Source organism: Arachis ipaensis, chromosome B09 (genome assembly GCF_000816755.2).
Source record: "Arachis ipaensis cultivar K30076 chromosome B09, Araip1.1, whole genome shotgun sequence".
Taxonomy (NCBI): Eukaryota; Viridiplantae; Streptophyta; class Magnoliopsida; order Fabales; family Fabaceae; genus Arachis; species Arachis ipaensis.
Genome location: NC_029793.2, coordinates 10,244,082 through 10,256,547, shown reverse-complemented (window position 1 = coordinate 10,256,547; position 12,466 = coordinate 10,244,082).

Here is a 12,466-nt window from a genome sequence, read left to right as displayed (position 1 = left end):
ATAACATCTAAAATTATATATTTATTTCAGACATAATTAATAAATATTAAATTAGATAATTTTAGACTATTTAGACTAATTTCTATTACCTCCCAAATATTACTAGTCTAATTAATCATCAAGTAAATTTTGATTTGCTAAGGGAGTGTTTTTAGGCTCAATTTTATGGAAATGAAAGGCATATGTGTGCTATTCTTCGATATGGATTCATGAGGACTAGACATATATGTGGGACAGCTTTTTGGCAGTGTGAGGTAGAAGAACTCGGACCGTGCGAGTTCTTTGGTTTTAAACTTTTGCATAACAAAACGCACGGTCCGATTTGTATATTAAGAGAATTTAAATTTTGGAAGGTTGAAATCGGACCCTCCGTGTTGCTTAAGCTTGGTTTTTTAATATGAAATGGGGCATCAAATCGCATGGTCCGAGTTCCATGCTAAGAATTTGAATTTGGGAAGATTGAACTCGGACCCTCCGTTTTGCATGAGCTTGGCAATTTTTTATATGAACTGGTACATGAAATCGCATGGTCCGATTTTATTTTTTAATATTTTTTTTAATCAGGTTAACCTAGTCGAAGGGTGCGAGTTATTTAAAGAGGCCTATATAAAAGTGTGAAGTGAACTGGTGGTAGCTTACTTGCGTCTTCTTTCGCTTCTTGAACGGCTGCTTCTTCTATTTCTTCTTTTTGGTTTCTTCTTTGATTGTTTTGAACCTGAAAATCTAGTAGCTAAAGTTATGCTTTTTTTTGTGATTGAGAGAAATGAGTGACAGAGTGTTACTAAAAGTGTATTATTTTGGTCAGATTTTGTTACAAACGTCTGAAGGAGTAAAATTTATTTGTGAAAATCCGCTAGATGTTGTTATTTCTTTTATCATCTCATTTGAAGAGCTCAAAGGCGTGATCTGTGAAAAGATTGATTCTGAGAGGACAAGAAAAATATCCTGTATTCTATACAGATATCCCATACCGGTGTTTGGTGGGTTCGTCCAGTATCAAACTAAATATGTGACGGACGAAGCGAGCATGCAAGAGATGTTTTCAATGTATATTGAAAACCGGGCTCAGATCTCGTTCATCGAGTTGTATGTTGAGTTTGAACAATCTGAGGCCGACCGGAATATTCTACGGGAAGATTATAATAGTGACAGTGAAAAAGAGTTCGAAAGCAACTACGAATTTGTTGGTCCATATGGAGATGAAGATCACGGTGACAGAACTATGGCTCCAGATGTGACAGAGGTGGCAAATGCGCTCGCAAACGAAGTGCCGTTTGAGGAGCCATCATTCATGCGAGTTTTGGACTTGGATACCATGCATGTTCCGGAGTTTCCGGAATATATGACTGCAGGTACGTAATTCGTCGTATTAGTTTTTTTTAGTTAGTTATTGATTTAGTTATGAATAAATTAGTATTTATTTACCATTATTCAATCATGCGTTGATGTGCAAGTTGTCAGGATCGAACCGGTGCTCGAACGGTTTAGGTGACTGGGTCACTGGTTCAACCGCTGGATAAGTGATTGAACCGGTTGATCCGGTCCTATGTAAATAAAAAATAAAAAATAGTAAGAATGTTAAATAAGAAACTTCAAAATGTATGTCTTTGCTAACATTTTAAAAATATGAAGTTATTTTAAACCAATATGGAACATGAACAATAAATATTTTATTTTTTTTACTGTTATATACTACAAGTATTTATTAAAAAATAATAATAAAATTCTCTACAATATGATTATTAAAAATTACGTGAGTTTGTAATTATTATTCGCACTGGTTCGATGCCTTGTACGGTTCAAACTCAATGAACCGGACCGGTTAGGATCCGGTTCATTGGGTTTGACGGTCGAATCGACCGGTTCAGTCCGATTTTTACATCTGATGCTGATGTTCTTATTTTGTTTAGAGTGACATAATAACATGATGTAAGGTTTGGATTTATATCATACTACATGCAGTGAATATTGATTTACCTTTATTATCGAATTTGAAATATCTGTGTATTAATTTAATTTTTCCTATGGTGGTTGTCCCAGCAGAAATTCCTATTGTCGCAGATGGTGAATTTGCAGTTGGTATGGAGTTCAGTTCCAGGGAAGCTGTTATTAAGGCGATAAAAGAGTATATCATACGACGAAGCGTAGACTACCGGATGTATGAGTCTGAGCCGTTGACATTTTATGCCAAGTGTACACAGTATGGGTCAGGGTGTGATTGGCTTATCAGGGTTAGCTTGATTAGCAGGAAGTACTGTTGGATTATAAGAAGGTATAATGGTAGTCACACCTGTAACAGAGCCACCATTTCATAGGATCATTCGAAGCTAGATTCTATCACAATCGCAGAAGCAATAAAGCCAGTGGTTGAGGCTGACCCCTCTTTAATGGTAAAATCGGTTATAGCAGAAGTGCAATTGAAGTTCAACTACACCGTTAGTTATCGGAAAGCATGGTTGGCTAAGCAAAGGGTAGTAGAAAAAATATTTGGAGGTTGGGAAGCATCGTACGAAGCGTTGCCTATGTGGTTTGAGGCCATGTGTCATAAGGAGCCAGCAGCTGTTGTCCATTTTGAGACTATGCCTACATATCAAGGCGATGACTTGGTGGGTGATATTCGGGTCCTGCATCGAGTATTTTGGAGTTATTACCCCTGTATTAGGGCATTCAGACATTGTAAGCCAATTTTCCAGGTGGATGGGACTCACTTGTACGGAAAGTATAAGGGTTGTCTACTAGTGGCGGTTTCACAGGATGGCAACAACAATATCGTCCCAATTGTGTTTGCTATTGTGGAGGGAGAGACTTCTGATGCATGGCACTTTTTCCTTAGTAACCTACGTCAACATGTTGTCACTCGGGATGGTGTGGGTCTAATATCCGACCGACACGAATCCATCAATGTTGCTGTGGAACGCAGTAACGTAGCTTGGTCACCTCCTAGAGCTTTTCATATGTTTTGCATCAGGCATATATAGTTGAATTTTCTGAGAAAGTTCAAGGCACCGTACCTCCAAAAATTGGTCGTCAACATTGGTAACCATTCAGTAAATTTAAGTAAGTTATTTAACAGAGTTACCTTCAATATTTGTTTTGACCTCTATTATTTTTCTTTTTTATGTTGTTATCCTCCAGGATATTCGAGGATGGTGCGGGAGTACGAAGTGTGTTACCAGCGTTTACGGGAACGGGGCGAGGCGTATACAAACTGGTTAAACCGAATTTCTCGCGAACAGTACGCATTGGCATTTGATGGTGGATACCGATGGGGTCACATGACGACGAATCTAGTGGAATGCATCAATTCAGTATTGAAGGGTGCACGCAATCTCCCCATTACTCCTCTTGTGAAGGCCACATTCTACAGGTTAAACGAGTTGTTCACCCGAAAAAAGAGCGGAGGCGGAAGCCCGGATTAATGCTGGCCATGTGTTTTCTGATGTCGTGACCTCGAAGTTTCATGCAAACCAACTTGCATCAGGAAACATTCAGGTTAGTTGCTTTGACCGGCAAAATGAGGTCTTTGAGGTGCGTGAGATGCCAAGCGGACTGGAGTTTGCAGTCGATCTACGTGGCCTTCGATGTGACTGTGGTGAGTTCCAGGTGGACCGGATCCCCTGTAGACATGTGTTCGCATGTTGTGCCAACCAGCGACTGGATTGACAACTGTATGTGCATGATGTGTATAAGATGGACCAATTTCGGCGGGTGTACCGAGCAAGGTTTAGGCCACTAGGTAATCCTACTACATGGCCTGCTTACAACGGACCTCGGTTCGTACCGAATCTGTACCTGAGACGCGTCATGAAAGGTCGCCCCAGGATGACACACTTCTTGAATGAGATGGACACGCGAATGTTACGTCGTCCTAGGCGATGTGGGCTATGTGGGGCTGAGGGACACAGTCGTAGCAGATGCCGCCAGTCAGCTGGTGTAAATGCCGACAGAGATGCTCAATAGGTTCACAGTCGAAGATGATATTATATATGTAGCTTTATATAGTATGGCATGAGTTGTCCATTTGAGTTAATATGACCTGATATATCTAACATTGTATAATATGACATGAATTCTCATATTGAGTTAACATGACCTGATATATGTAGCATTATAAATTATGACAAGCTAGTATTATAAGATATCTGTAGCATTATATAATATGACATCAATTGTCTAAATGAGGTATATTGATATGATATCTGTAGCAATATATTAAGATTTTATGAAACATTAATAAATAGTCCAGATCGTTAATACATGAATAAGTTCATTAATACATAAATACTCTAAACATATAAAGTAAACTTACCATAGTCCAGGTCATTAATACATAATGTCCAACAGATACAAAGTACTCTAATCATAGTCCACATCATTAATACCTAAATAAATACATTACACCATAACTACTTTCTGATTGCCCACTTTATATCTTTCACAAAGTTCTTGCATTTCTTGGCTGCCTTTTTTAAGACAGATGGAGTGTAGCGATTAGCGCTACGATGTGGCGGATCAATCCTCATATTGTAACATTTGGCTTTGTCATTCGGAGTGCGTGCCTGATCTGTATACAATTTAAAAAAACAATTAAATGTAGCACATTAGGTAATCAAACCAACATAGATACCACATCATTTATGAAAAACCAAACAGAGACACAATTTATGTGTCTGAGGTACATACTGGCTTGAGAACTGAGGTTGTTCATGTGGAAGCGGATTTGGAGGTGATATATGCGGCGAATGTGGCTCCTGTTCTTCATTGTCGTCATCCATATCCTGACTACCCTCATCGGTATCCTGATTACCCTCATCCATATCCTGATTACCTTCATCATTCTCTTGACCCACAAGATTCGACAAGTTCAAGTGGTCCCCAAATTTTGATCGGTACCAGTACATGTAACTATCCAATGGATGCTGTGAAGGAATGGGAAGCTCAAAAAGAATGTAGTTATACCTGTTTGTCCAATGCATCACCCAAATCGAATGACTCGATGCCGTGGCCCAGTTAAGATTCTTAGGACCAGTCAGGTCTTCTCCATGCGCCTTGTCCATATTCCGCTCCTGATTAGGTACTCCCTAAACGAAACCAAACTGTCGCCTAAACCTATCGGTAGCATGCCACTCGATACATTCAAATGACACCAACGAAACTGTAGTGCTCCAGACAACCGACTGCATGTAGATTTCAGCAAGAATTATGTTCGGATTCACGCGATCCACAGCATAAGCAACCCACACAAACTGGAAAAAATAAAGGAAACTCATGATTACAACCCACAATACCAATAACAATAACAATGCTTCATAATTTTGTCCCAGACCCTAAACCCGAAACTAATACTTCTTTAATTAAAACACACTTGGCCTTCCTAAAGTTCATCAAAGGCCTTCCTAAAGTGAGCTAGATTCAGATATCTATATCGTTGGTCACTACGCTCCCAGTTACGCCACCTAATATGATATATTCAATTAGCTCAACTGAATCTTAAATATCAAGATACGGGTACATTGTAACATAATATTACCTGTTTGCTAGTGAAAAACTGTGGGGTTCCCTAGGAAGCGGCAATAGATATGGCAGTCAGATCCAAGCCCAACCGAGTAGAAGTGTTAGTGGACTATCTATTTTCTTACAATCAAAACGAGATGCCCTGCATAACGCGCTGTAGAGGTGTGCTAGGCATGCCGATCCCCAGCTATACTGTCCAATACTAACAAAATCACGAAGTAAGAGTAGAAATTTCTAGTGCATACCTGCCCCAGACTTATCCCCAAACAAAATCGTCCCGATCAGCAACATAATGTGGCACCTCACATACCTCTGTATACTGTTTCATCAGTCAACTCTAAATTTTCTTTTAGATCCCGCAGCCAGGTCAATTTTATGCAACTACCTCTACAGTCCGACTTACGCGGTGCAACTCTAAATTGAAGCAAACACTCTGCCTCCAAGGCTTCAAAACTACTCATTGTCATCCCTGTGACTGGAAGACCATCTGTCGGAAGACCAAGAATTAGAGCCACATCTTCAAGAGTCACGACACATTCACCAATGGGAAGGTGAAACGTATGTGTATCTGGGTGCCACCGTTCGATTAGAGCATTCACCAGTACTTTCTGACATTGTACTACACCAATCTGAGATGCATGATAAAATTCAGTAACTCGTAAATGCTCCTCCACGCTATCATTGTACCGATCCGGAGGAATTGGATGGTCACATGTCAACATTCTTAATTTCTACAAAAAAATATAATAAATTATTAGTCAACTCATTCATTAACTATTACTAACTTACTACTAAAAGGCAAAAATTTTTTAACTACAGCAACTCATTAACAAAATTTGCACAATTAACTCAACAACACATATTACTTGAAATAACACAACTGTCATAAATTATTTGACTAAATCCAACTAAAACAAATAATTATAACTTCTAAAATGAAATGAATTATTAATCCTTAAAATTTTTTAAAACTAACTATTAATAACATTAACTAATACATACATTCCTAATCAATTCTAAAAAATGTTACAACATTAGAGATGCTGTTTATTTATTTGCGGTAGAAAAATTTTTTCTAATATATAACATTATAATTTGTAATATTAATTATCTATTAACTATTACTTAAGTAAAATTAAACACATATTTCTAAATTTTAAAAAATACTAATAATCATTCTCATTATCTTCCTAAATTCGTTAAAAACGTTGAAGAATAGTCCTAACCATTCTATATATATTTTTAAGTTCAGATCCTAACAACAATAAGAACAACTAAATTTTTAACAATAATAATTATAATTATAAAAATTAAAAAAAATTAAAATAAACTTACATAATCAGAATGACTGAGATAATGTATAATATGAAACTCAGGGCGATCAACATCTTTAATTTTATATTTCTTTGGCATTTTTCTTTTTTTTTTCACCATGCACACCCACTAGCAGCAGAGGAATGAAGAAGAAGAATGGAGTTTTGAGGTTGAGAGTAAATGCTGAGAGTGATATCCCGGATGGTGAGAGTCCTTATTGCATGGTCAATGTTGGTATTTAGGGCACCATTTGGGGAGTGAGCTTTGCGTGACGCGTGTCCAGCATGCCACAAAACGGATCGTCCGTTTTGGTAGCTACTTCTCGGACCGTTCGTGTTGCAACTTGGATGTCGCACGGTCCGATTTCCTTCAACACTTGACACCACACCAATGTGCAGCCCTCCTCCTTCCCATAACCGGGTGCAACACCAGCCAAGCTTCCATATAGAAATTAAAAAGCGGTGTTTTTAACCAGCTCTATTGTGTACTATAGATCATGCTACCCACTGACCCACATCCACACTTCATCACTATCCACTATGGGAGTGAATCATCTCCAGTGAAAAAAAAAAAACTAGATATTGTCAAGTGTTGAATCTAATCTTTCATTATTTTTTCTCTCTTATTTAATTTTGGTCCCACTTATAAAATTAAAAGTGAAAGATCACACTTTATTCTCTCAAGTATTTTTTTCAATAGAGAGGATCCATTTCCCTATTACCATTCCTATTTTGCAACTCCACCCACTACTGCCAGTCTGCCACCCTAACCTTTTTCTTTGTCACCCACGTTAACCGTTCCAATCTTCCACCACCATCATTTCGTCTTCTATATTTCTCTAACAACCGCCTTAAAAATCAACAACCACCATGCCATCGTTGACAATGTGTGTAATTGTGACCGTGATGGTGGTGGTAATAATATTGGTGGAGAAATAATAAATACGGATGGAGATACAATGATTTTAAAAAAACTATGTTTAAATCAAGACCTTAAAATATTAAATCTAAGTATTTTATTTTATATATCCTTTATTTTTTTAATTATTTATGATGTATGTACTATATAGGACTAATTTTTTTTCACTCATTTTTTACTCAACAATTTTCTCTTCAAATGTGAGAAACCAAGTCAAGTATTGACAATTAAAGCCTTGTTCTGTCAATTAACTTATGTTGATCGAATGGTCAGTTCACTCATTTGTTTAAACAAGTATTGAGATTTGGGAGTTCGAATCTCACCTTGCATATGCAGCAACCCATTACTCAACGACAAATTCTTAAATAGAGCCTTGACCCAATAAAAATTATACGAATTTTTTTTTGTGACTAAAACTACACGGATTAAGATTTGACTTATATACCTTAAAAAATTTAAAATTGACGTAAAACTATCTTAAATACCTTTACCATCATCTTTGATCTCATTACTCAAGACTCAATCATTTTATCGTTTCAGGTACGTTTCGAAACAAAAATATTTTTATCTTTTCTTCTTTGAATTAGTAGATAGTCAATAAAATTTAATAGTTTTAATAAGAGCACACAAAAAAAAGAGGTATTTAATTTAAAAAAAAAAGGGTAATGTCCTAGTGATATTCCTCAAAACACTGTAAAAGAAAAAAATTCACTAAAATTATTAAAATAATAAATTTAATCATGAATAATAAATTTAGAATTTGCTAGTTAATACACTAAAATTGCTTTTGAAAAGGCTATAAAAGAAAAAATCTCATTAAAATTATTGAAAAAATAAATTTTTTATATTTGTACAATACATATAATCATCCAAAAAAATAAAAATAGTGTCAATTCATCCAACTTAAACGCTACATTAAATACATTCAAAATTTCAAAAGTTTTCTATATATATATATAACTTGTCAAGTTTCAAATTTTTATTCATCGAGATTTGATTATGAGTTATTAAAAGGTAAACTGAATAAAAATTTGAAACTTGAGGTACCCGAAATCGACACCGGTGGGTAGGTAGAGAATACCTAGGGGCGCGAGACAACTCTCTCTAAGGAACTCGGCAAAATAGCTCCGTAACTTCGGGAGAAGGGGTTCCCCCTCACAAAGGGGGTCGCAGTGACCAGGCAGATATTGTATAATTGTTCGATTTTCCGCAATTTTTTCCATCCCTCTGTGTAAATAACCCAATAATGGGTCTAATCCCATTCGCTCCCCTAGCTTTCGTCTCTCAGTGTCAGTGTCGGCCCAGCAGAGTGCTTTCGCCGTTGGTGTTCTTTCCGATCTCTACGCATTTCACCGCTCCACCGGAAATTCTCTCTGCCCCTACCGTAGTCCAGCTTGGTAGTTTCCACCGCCTATCCAGGGTTGAGCCCTGGGATTTGACGGCGAACTTAAAAAGCCACCTACAGACGCTTTACGCCCAATCATTCCGGATAACGCTTGCATCCTCTGTCTTACCGCGGCTGCTGGCACAGAGTTAGCCGATGCTTATTCCCCGGATACCGTCATTGCTTCTTCTCCGGGAAAAGAAGTTCACGACCCGTAGGCCTTCTACCTCCACGCGGCATTGCTCCGTCAGGGCGAAAAATTCCCCACTGCTGCCTCCCGTAGGAGTCTGGGCCGTGTCTCAGTCCCAGTGTGGCTGATCATCCTGTAAGACTTAAACTCTTTTGATTTGCCATAAGATCTAGATTGAGTTCTCCTCTTTGAATAGAGCTTATAGCAATCTCTTTTATATTATTTTTCAACCTAATCAGGAGACAATAAATTTTGATATTATTCATTATTCTGTGATTTAAGGAACCCTTCCAATTCAATTGAAAAATAAAAAACTTTGTTAATAAGAGATTTATTTCGACCTCCATTCTGTTCTTGTATTTTTTTTTCCTCTTTCCTGGCCAATCCTGATGCTGTAGACTCTACTTCAATATCTTTTTCTTGGGTTGAAAGAGATGATTCCAAATCCACCCCACTCGTGTCTTCCGCTTTTGCTTGATTTCGAGTCTCTAACTCGAATTCCAATTTTTTTTTTTGATGATCTAAAAATTATTTTTTTTTCTTCCAGTAAATCTTGTATTTTCACTAACATCTTTTTTCCGCGGGTACTGAAACCATTAAAAGAACGCCGAATTCTTAATTCAAATTTGAAATGTACAACGATTCATTCGATAGCTTTTTTGTTTTCTAATAAAAAGGGGTCTATTTCTGCCCGAACATTCCATAAAAATGAAATAGATTTCCATGTTAGGGAAATTTTCTATTTATTATTATTTAAATTATTTAAAGACTTAAGAAGTCTTTCTTTGATTATATATATATATTTTTAGAGCAACTTTTAACATGATATAGAAACCTCTTAGAGCACCAATTCCAATATTACAAAATTGACACACTAAATTAATGTTGAGTCCTAACTACCAGCCAGGAACATAGCAGCCCAAAAGAAAATTTTGGTGGGAGGGAAGCATATTGGGCATATCCAGTCATATCAAGTATCAAGCTTATGATATGTTAACATTTTGGTAGAGTAAATGTTTAAAATGGTTCTTGATACTCACTTTGTGCGTTAAAATTGTCTTTAAAATTTAAATGGCATCAATTACGTCTTTGAAATTAAAAAAAATTGCACCATATTAATCTTTAACCCATTTTTTGTTAATAGCGCACTGACGTGGCTTAATGACGTGGATCTTTGGTGACATGTGTCACCTCATGATTTGGCCACGTCTAACGGTATGATGACGTGTCGATCAGCAACACGTGGCATACTGATATGGATAGTTATGCTACGTGTAACAATGCTATATTGTCACGTGCCATAATGTTATTTGTCCACATGTCATTTACTATGTCATCATTACATATGCACCAAATTGGTCCCTTACTTTACATCAAATGACTCATGTTAGTCATTAAAATTGAATATCGTGCACCAAATTAGTCCCTTTATCAGTTTGTTCTCATTTTTTTTATAAATTTAAAACTCTTAAAACTGAAATTTAAAATTTAAATTTTAAATTTCTGTTTCAGATTTAATATATTTAATTATTAATATATTATAATTTAAATACACATCTAAAAATCAAATTATTCAAAATTCAAAATTTTAATTTTAAAATTTTAAAATAAACCTTAAACCATCTAATTATTAACTAAACTCATTCAAAACCCTCGTAGAAGTAGAGAAGTCACATTTACCCCACATCCATAATCCAGAGGCTCAAATTCAAAACTCAACGCGCGCACTTTGAAAACCTAGAGAAGTCATCCTCCGCCGTCATTTGTCCGTGCTACCGTCCTCCTCATCCCTCATTCTCGACGCTGCCTTCCTCCACCTCGGCGCTCATCCACAACGTCGCATTCCTCTCCTTCCAAGCTCATCTTCGTCGCCGTCATCGCCGGTCTCTGCCCGCACTCTCCTCCTCCCGCGTCGGTCTTCTCCCCCTGCGCAGCTTTCGCACACCGCACTCCTCCCCCTGTGCAGCTCCGTCATGCCGCGCTACTCCCCCTCGCAGCTCTGTCGTGCCGCCTTCCTCCTCCACGCCGCTCCCTCTGCGCCGGAAGCACTCATCAGGTATTTGGATGTGGCTGTGTTAATAATTTTTGTTCATTATTCTGCATGATTTGTAGTACTTTCTCTCTCCTATTTTATCTTTTTTCTGTTAATAAACGTGTTTATGCTGTTCTTGCTGGCTTTTTTTTCTCGAGTAATGAAAGGCATCATAATTTTGGATGTGTTTATATTGTTATTATTTTTTTCTAATTAATTAAACTATAATTTTGGATGTGTTTGTGTTTTTATTTTTTTTAATCTAGTTAATGAAAGGTGGTATAATTTTAAATGTGTTTTATGTGTTTTAGATGTGTTTATATTGTTGTTGTTTTTTAATTCTGGTTACTGAAAAGTTGCATAATTTTAGATGTGTTTATGTGTTTAATTGGAGCCAGCTGAGCTTGTAATCAAACTGTTTTGGATGTGTAGATAATTTTCGTTTATTATTCTACATTATTTGTAGTGGTTTGTCTCCTCTTTCTTTCTTTTTTTTTTTTAATTTTTTTATTAATGAAAGACAACATAATTTTAGATGTGTTTATATTATTTTTTATTTTTCTCTCGATTAATGAAAGGTAACATAATTTTGGATGTGTTTATGTTCTTATTTTTTTTTTTTTTTGAATAATCAAAGGCAACATAATTTTGAATGTGTTTGTTTTTAATTGGACCAGCTGAGTTTATAATGATATTCTAGTTTTGGATATTTAGATAAAATACTTACATAAGTTTTTTTTTATTTGAAGCGGAGAACTTTGCTAGATGAGAGAACGATATGATCTCTACGAAAGAGAGAGAGAAAGAATGTGTTTTGTACAAGTAGAATTTTTCTATTTTTATTTAATAATTGTACAATTTGCTTTAATTTCTTCAATACAGAGTTATGTACACTACAGAAACTAGAAACTACGCATCTTATCATCACGTACACAATTTGCTTTAATTGCACCGTTATGTACACTCTAGAAAGTAGAAACTAGAAACTACACTTCTTCATCAAACGTACGTCAAAATGACACTTTCACCCTTATTATTCTTCATTTCATGTTGAAAACAATTCATGAGTATTATATATATATTTCAAAGATAAAAACTCAGGTACACGGATACA